General features: G+C 37.8%; 1 pseudogene; it reads left to right on the forward strand.

The window, feature by feature from the left end:
- The first annotated feature begins 6,263 nt into the window (after positions 1-6,263).
- On the forward strand, positions 6,264-7,059 carry LOC149176644 (anthocyanidin 5,3-O-glucosyltransferase pseudogene; annotated as a pseudogene).
- The last annotated feature ends 1,276 nt before the right edge of the window (positions 7,060-8,335 follow it).

The raw sequence follows: 8,335 nt of genomic DNA on the forward strand, positions 1-8,335 counted from the left end.
TTTTAGTGAATGGTCTTTTGTCTCTGTTTTTCAAGATTTTTCACCTCTACCACATCTAAATGCACTCAAGTACCAGGCAGGTTGTATGTTGATCAATGGCTTCATGTTCCTTAGAAGGATAAAAGTGTCAGATAGAGTTGGTGAAAGTTCAACTTCTATAGGAAGGTATGTAAATTATATAGTAGAAAACTACAGACACAGAGGACATAATAGAATGATTTGTAGTATTAAATTTGTTAATTGTAGTCATTATAATCCTTAGTCAAATGCTATGTGACATATGAAAGTTTGGGAAGCAAAGGACACAAATGTGAGCATTTGATTGGTGTGGCATAAAAACCTTCATGAAGTATTACCACAGGGGTTGGTATTATACAATTTTTTGCACTTTGTCGGAACTTGTCTATGAGGGATGCAACCTCCAAAAAACATAAAACAAATCCTTGAAGAAAAATCGGAAGAAGGAAAAAGCATAGTAGACAAATATGGAAGATTTAAATGGAGAATAAAAGAGGGATGGCTCAATTGTAGTGTGTGGTGGTTCCAGGTATGGTGTTGGTGGTTACAAAAACACTGCACATAATCTTATGGCTGCAATGAGGATGATCTTATGATATTTCTGTTCTTATGAATTTCTCAACTCATACTGGTCTTTCCAGAACATCTTGATTTTGATCCTGAATTGACCATGTGTATGGTTCCGTGACTAAAAACAACAATTAATGGGGTTCGTGGTGGTTGGTCAATTTGAACTCTAGCTATAAATAATTTTTAGCATATAATGAATCTGGGGTCATCACTTGGAATCTCTTGATGCTATTTGAAATGCTTGATGGATGTAGAAAGCAAGGAATCAAATAGCAATTTTAAGGTGCTTTCAGGGAACCATCAACTCAGGAGCTAGGTGAAATAATCACCGTAGAATAAGATCAGTTTGGTTGATCCTGTGGTAGGATAGTGAGTCTAACAAACTGATCATAATACGATCCAAAGCACAATATCTTGATGATGATTTTTTATGGTTTTATGGATTGGGGCAAACTAATGTCTCCTCCTTTCCACCTTTTCGATGTGAGACCTATCTATCTAAAATAATAGGAAATGAACAATTTTATTTTTCTTATGCCAAAGCTATATGGTTTTCCATAATTGTGGACCCAGGCATCCACATTTTCCAACCCCGCATACCTACAATTTGTACCAATGGACGCAGGTCTAAACTAATTCTAATTTGAAGCATTGTTAGAGCAGGGTGATTTAGTGTTTTTACTATTGAATATACCATCTGGTCATGTTTGAGGGGGCGCAAACTCCCTTCAAAGTGAAATACATGCTACAAGTAAACACGATAATACATATATTCCTTCTTCATCATGTTTGGTCATAATTCTCCCATTGAACATAATAGAAGTAGCCAAGAAGGTGATTACAAATCCCAGGAAGTATTTCATCAACATAATCTATGCGTAGAAGGAGATTGAGATTGTAGAGGTACATGGTTGCAGAGGAGCGCAATGCATATTGTGGAATGGTAAATTTTGTCACTCCTTAGGGTATTACTTCCGACCAAGTTAACGTTTTGTAGTTTGAGCTATGAAGCATAATTGAGGTTTAATATCTCCTTGATGAATTCGATCTGGATGTGGATGAACTTATCGAGGTGGTAGTGGCTATGGAGAAAAATATTGTTTATGGAAACTAGAAAATAAGCCCTCCAACAAGGTTTGTAATAGATAGAGGATGATCCATTCATGCTACAAATGTTAGGGCAAGCCGTGAAACATAAAACCATATATCAAAAACTCAAGTGGGATTGGAAAAAGCTTCATCCCTCCCTGAAATAGACCTGAATGAGTCTGGTATGCCCATGAAAAACAAACATAAGAAGAATGGAAGGAATAAAGATAAAGGTAAGAAACCAATCAGAGCAGAGGAGGAGATACAAAATTTGATCCTAGGAGTTGACTTATATTGGCAAAATATGGTTACACTGCAAAAGCAATTGTTGGTGGGATGATGGGAGTTTATCAGGATGAATGGGGTACAAATGAAAGAATGGATATAAAAAATTTGGTCTTCTCTTCTTGGTTACAGGCCCAAGGCCAATGAAATGGTAAATTGATGGTTTGGGTTCCACTTTCTACAAGAATAAGATGTTGCAAAAATTTCAGCCCTACCTTGGGTCAAGGGGAGAGGCTTTTTGGTATTACAAAATTGAAAAGTGGGCTTTGATCCCATGATGAAGGTTCCTAAACGAAAAATCATATGGGCTATGTTCCTGGGTTTCCCCATTGAATTATGGACGAAAGGAGTGGTTCATGAAATAACTAGCAAAATTGGAAAACTTTATTATGTGGATGAAGGATGTATGGTGCTTCTTGACAAGAAGAATGCTTAGTTTCTGGTTAAGGTGGACATATCTGGTGGCTTGCTGGTAGCTATTGACATATATTGGGATACCTTCTCTATCCGATAACAAATACACTATTGGGAGATCCCATTTAGGTGCTTCGGATGTCATAAAACGAGGCACCTATTGGAAAATTGTTCTTTCCATCATGGGGCAAATAGGAAGGTGACAGAAAGGCCAATCCCATGACAATGACACCCTATAGGAGAAAAATAAATTGAGTTACAAGGAGGAAACACACAACCAAGGTCAGATTTGGCAAAATAAGACAGTCAATCATATTTGAATCTACTTGGTAACGATAATAGGGTGGTCCTTGAAGCACATTTGGAATGTAGAATAAAAACACAGCAAATAGGAGAAACAAGAAACCCCCTTCTTTGTTGAAAAGACTCGTACTAAGAGGAGGGGTACTACTGCCAAAAATGAAGAAAACAAGTACAACAAACTCTCCTTGTTGTCCCATTTTAGAACAAAAATAATCAAGAATCCAACATATGTCCAAGATCGATGCATAGAGATCTATTGGCTCTCGAAAGAAACCCAATTCTGGGATTACAACTTATCTAATATAAAGAATTTATTTCAAAACAAAGACATGGTTGAGGGTAAGAGAAAGGATAAATGCCATAAAAATAATAGAAGGAAAAACGTGTCCAGATATAGGAATATTACACCTTATGGTGAGATCGAAGCATACCTTAATACTCATTCCTATGAAGAGGTGGAGGAGACATTGTATCCTTCCTTTGGCCATGGACCCTCCAATATATCAAATGAATCACTTGGGCCTTGATCTGACCAGGATCTTAGAGTATCATTTCTCGCACAAAACACCATATCATGAGGATTGTGTCCTTAAATATTAGAGGGTTGTGATCTACCCAAACAATCAGATCCCTCAAACACTACATCAAATCAGGAAATCCTTCCATAGTACTATTGCAAGAAACCATGACATCCAAAGTGAAAGTGTCAGAAATTTTAGTCAAATTTTTTCCATCCTTGTGTGCTTGTACCACTAGTTCAAATGGAAATTCAGGTGGACTCCCCTTAATTTAGGCCTATCAAATATGTGTTGGTATACTACTGAATGGATATGGTTTGGGGATGAGCCAAAGATTTCGTATCATGAATATATATGCTCCTTACGATAATAGCAAATCATTTTGGGAAAACATGGAATTATTTAGAATCCTTGACGTTTGACCGATCATGCTTACTGGATATTTAAACTTCACCTTGAATACATGGGAGATATGGGGTTGAAAGGCTACATTAGACCCTCTGGAAAATTATATTTCAGATTTCAGTCGGAGGAAAATGCTCATTGACGTTGTGCTTTTTCCACTTTGCCCCTCATGGCATAATGTAAACATTAGGGATGAGGGTATTTCTAAGCGTCTTGACCAATTTTTAGTTGATTTTATTTGTCATCACCGGTTGATAAAACCACATTCATAGAATTTACACACTGGTGTCTCTTACCATGATACAATTATGTTGGAATGGCAACAAGAACATGAACAACATAAGATCCCTTTCAAATTTAATACAACTTGCTTGAACAATCCTGGGTTCCAAAACATGGTCAAATATTCTTGCTCTGCTCTCATCCCCATCATAATAGATAATATGGTGTTGCAATTTTAGTACAAACTTAAAAGGTTGAAAACCGAGTTAAAAACTGGATAGACAATCGGAAAAACAAATTCAAATTGGAATTTACTGGAAATTGAGAAAGAAATCGAATTAATGATGGACCTGATTACTCTGGGATATTTTTTTTAACATAATCAAAATTCTATTTTATCTTTGATGATGAGAAAGGACAAACTACTCAAACATCAGGAAGAGGAATGGCATCAAAAAAGCAAATTGGCGCAGATGAAAAATGGAGACAAAAATACAATTTTCTTCCACTAGGCTGCTACATAGAAGAAACATCAAAGTACTATTTTGGATATAAATGTTGAAGATGGGTCAATTCTCACATATGCCAAGAAAATAAAATTGGTAGCTATCAAGCATTTCACAAGTCGATTTGAGGAAGTTGATGGGGATTTCATGGCAGCAGAATTGGAGTTGTTTAATTTGTTCCCCCTGATGGTCAAATATGAGGATGTTGAAAGGATGGAAAAGCTTATCTCAAAGGAGGAACTATTACAAACTCTTAAGGGAATGACTTTAAGGATCAGAGTCACGGTCTAGAAGGATGTCCTGTTGACCTTTCTGTTTTCTTATTCGAAGTGATGGGTTCGGATCTAGTCAACATGGGACAAACAATCAATATTTTTGGGCACATTCTAGGTGCTATAAATTCAACTTTTCTTAGTCTAATTCCCAAAAAAATGTAATCCTCATTTTTTTTTTATGAATATAGAGAAATGTCTTTATGTAATAAAATATAAGAAATGACATCAAAATTTCTTGCAAACAGAATCAAAGGTATTTTATCTCTTCACATTTCGTTGGAGAAATTTGGTTTTTTGTCCAACAAGAGATTACAAGATGTCATCACGATTTCACAAGAAACCTTTCACTTGATCAAAACCAGAAAATTATTGATCTTATTTAGGTATATGGATCTTTGGACTGGGATTTTTTAACAATGATCTTATATATATTATGTTCCCCCACACAAATGTATGTTGGATCAAGGCATGCATCTCTTCAGCTACTATGGCACTTCTTATCAATGGTGAACCCCCACATTTCTTCAAAATATATAGGGGGCTTCACCAAGGTTCTTCGTAGACTCAATTCCTCTTTATATTAGTTATGGAAGCTCTCACGAGAGGTATAAAGGCTAAGATGGAGGAAGGTGATATAACTAGATGTAAGGTGACTAGAAACATTACTTTGTCCCATATTTGATTTGTCGATGATGTACTATGTGCAGGGGAGTCAACATATGATGAATGCACATCCTTCCATATTGTTCTTGATAATCTTGGAAAATGTTCCAATCCACTAATTAGCAAAAACAAGACTAAAATTTCCTAAGATGATGTGGATTTAAATCAAATTCGATAGATTGCTTCTCTATTTGGGGTGAAAATCAGCCTTATATTTGCGGGTCTCAAGTACATGGGGTATTATCTAGAATGCGACAAATATCTTAACACATAATGGAAATGGTTGTTAAATAAAGTAAAAAATAAGTTGACCTATTGGGATCGCAAGTGACTCTCGATTGGAGGTAGGGTTATCATGGTTAAAGTGGTTTTGGAAATTATCCCAGTCTATTTAATGCGTCTCTTATATATCCCTTAAGCAATCATTCACAAGGTTGATGCACTTATCTCGAAATTCCTTTGGTCCAAAACTGGATCTAACTGCAAGACCCATCTCATTCACTTAAATGTTATTTCTAAGCTTATGGTGGGTGGGGTATAAAGGATTCTAGGAGGTTTAATCTAGCTCTCTTGACATCCAATTTGTGGAAGGACTTCAAAGGAAGAGGTAACTGGAAAAACATAATTTTTAGTAAATACCTCCATCATCATGGGATGGAGATGTGGGTAGATGCAGCGACGCTAATAAATCCTAGCTCATCTATCATTCAGGGAAGCTTCAAACACGTAATCCCGTTGTTTTGTAGTAATATTTGCTGGATTGTGGGTTTCTTTTATAGTAATCTTCGTTGGATTGTGGGTAATGGCTAGACTACCCAAGTTGGGATAGACGCTATTAAGGGCCTTTCGGGTTCTCATCTTTGCCCCCTCCACACAATTCACATTCTAAGTCAACAATGGATTTTCACACTTGCCTATGGCATTATGCATTTGCCAATGGGTAGTGCTTCCATTGGGTGTTGTGTAGGGAGCCTCCTTCACCTATTGAATCCACAATGACGGTCGAAGCAAACATGAAGGAGTTTCTACCTGAGGGTTTCAAGAATCGAACTGAGGACCAAGGACTTGTAGGTCATTCATGGGCGCCTCAGATTGGTGTCCTCTCTCATCCATCAACTGACAGTTTTCTTTCTCATTGCGGCTGGAATTCAATGATAGAGAGCATGTTACATGGAGTGTCGATGATCACTTTGCCTCTATTCTCTGAGCAGAGAATGAATGCCTTCTTCCTAGTGAAGAAGATGAAGGTGGCCATTGAAGTGAAGAAGGGGCCACATGGATTCGTGAAAAGAGAGGAAGTGGAAAGAGCGGCCAGGGAATTAATGGGAGGAGAAGTGGGAAAAGAAATGAATAAGAGGGTGGCCGAATTTTTGGGGAAGGCCCAGAATGTAGTGGTGGAAGGAGGAATTTCATACAACGCCATGGCCGTCGTGGCTTCTGCTTGGAAGGAAAAGGTACCACGTCTAACACACCTTCCCCTCCTGGAAAGTTGGAATATTTTGAAATCTTGTAATTCAGTTAAATTCAATTATATATAACCTCTTTCAAATATTTTGTTATTAAACTATAGAAAAACCAGAATATAACAATCGATTTGTGATTTCCCCGTTATTAAATTGTTTTTTAATAGTTATTAAATATAAAGCCATATAAATCAACAATTTGAACTCGAGCACCAATGGCATTGCCGAAAATGTTCTAGGTGCAGCCCCCAAGGCTTTTAATGCAGGCGGTGCAATAAGACTGAGAGATTCCATGATTGCAAACCTGACGCCCATAAGCGGTCAGTGAGTGAGCACGCGATGCTTTGTAGTCGTAACCGCTGAAGGCGGTGTTTCCCTCTAGATCTATGAGGAGGGATACGAGAGTACTATACAAGAAACTTCCGCTTGGGATCTTCTGCGTGTTACACGCAGACGATATGAAGTCTTTATTGGGCGTGCCTACTGTAAATGTGTTAAAAAACCTGCACAGATGAATCTAGCTAGTAAAGGTTGAACACACAGCTTTGTAGTGCAAAAACAGTAAAAGAAAATCGAAAGAACAAAAGAATGATTCGTTAGAAAATATGTTACAATGCTCATGATATAGCATTAATGGGTGAAGATCCCAAGGTAATGCACCATAGTGGTGATCAATGAGAAGACTCATAACCTACAACAAGTTTCGGAGAGAACTAGCCAGTTGCATAGTGAAAGAAGGAGAAAATCAGGGAGAAAATCATGGAGAAGAACTAACAAGTTGCGGAGAAGGAGCAAATCAGGGAGTAAATCATGCAGAAGAACTAACCAGTTGCGGAGTTAAATAAGGAGCAAATAAAGGAGTAAATCATGCAGAAGGAATCTTTCATGTAGTCCCATGCTCTAACTAAGAGTCTGCATGTAGGTGTGTAGTAGTTCCAACACCCCTCCCTGAACACCACTATGGGGAAAACTAGAAAATGGGCCTTGGCAATTAAGGCCAAATGTCACCCAAAATACAGTGCAACTTGTACTAAAATTGAGGAAAGAGGGAAAACCTCATGGGAAAAACGCCCCCTCAAAATACAATGTAATCAAAAGAAAAGAGGAAGAAAGGATAGTTGCTAAGCAACTGTGTCATTCACTCCAGGATGATCACGCAGAGAGCGAAACTTCTGCTTAGTGAATGTCTTGGTGAAGATGTCTACAGTTTGTTCTGCTGAAGGACGCAACTACAAATTAATGACTTGATCATGTACTAAATCTCTGATGTAGTGCATATGGATCTCTATGTGCTTCATCTGTTGCCGCTGTACTAGATTCCTTCAAAATTTGAGAGTGCTCTAGTTGTCATAGCAGATGACAATGGGCTAGTGTAACTAGACGCCCAACTCAGTGAGGAAGTGCTGTAGCCACAGAGCCTAAATGGTGATGCTGACTAGTCCTTTGTACTCGGTCTTAGCTAAAGAGAGGGCAATAGTAGCTTTCTTCTTGCTCAACCAACAAATAGGGCCAGATCCTAGACTAAGTGAATATCCGGAGGTGGATTTGTGATCAATGTTGTCTCTTGCCCAATCAGAATCTATGAGGCCAATGAAATTCAACGC

This window comes from Pinus tabuliformis, chromosome 4_1 (genome assembly GCF_031772625.1).
Source record: "Pinus tabuliformis cultivar Carrire ecotype Pingquan chromosome 4_1, CPIR1, whole genome shotgun sequence".
NCBI lineage: Eukaryota > Viridiplantae > Streptophyta > Pinopsida > Pinales > Pinaceae > Pinus > Pinus tabuliformis.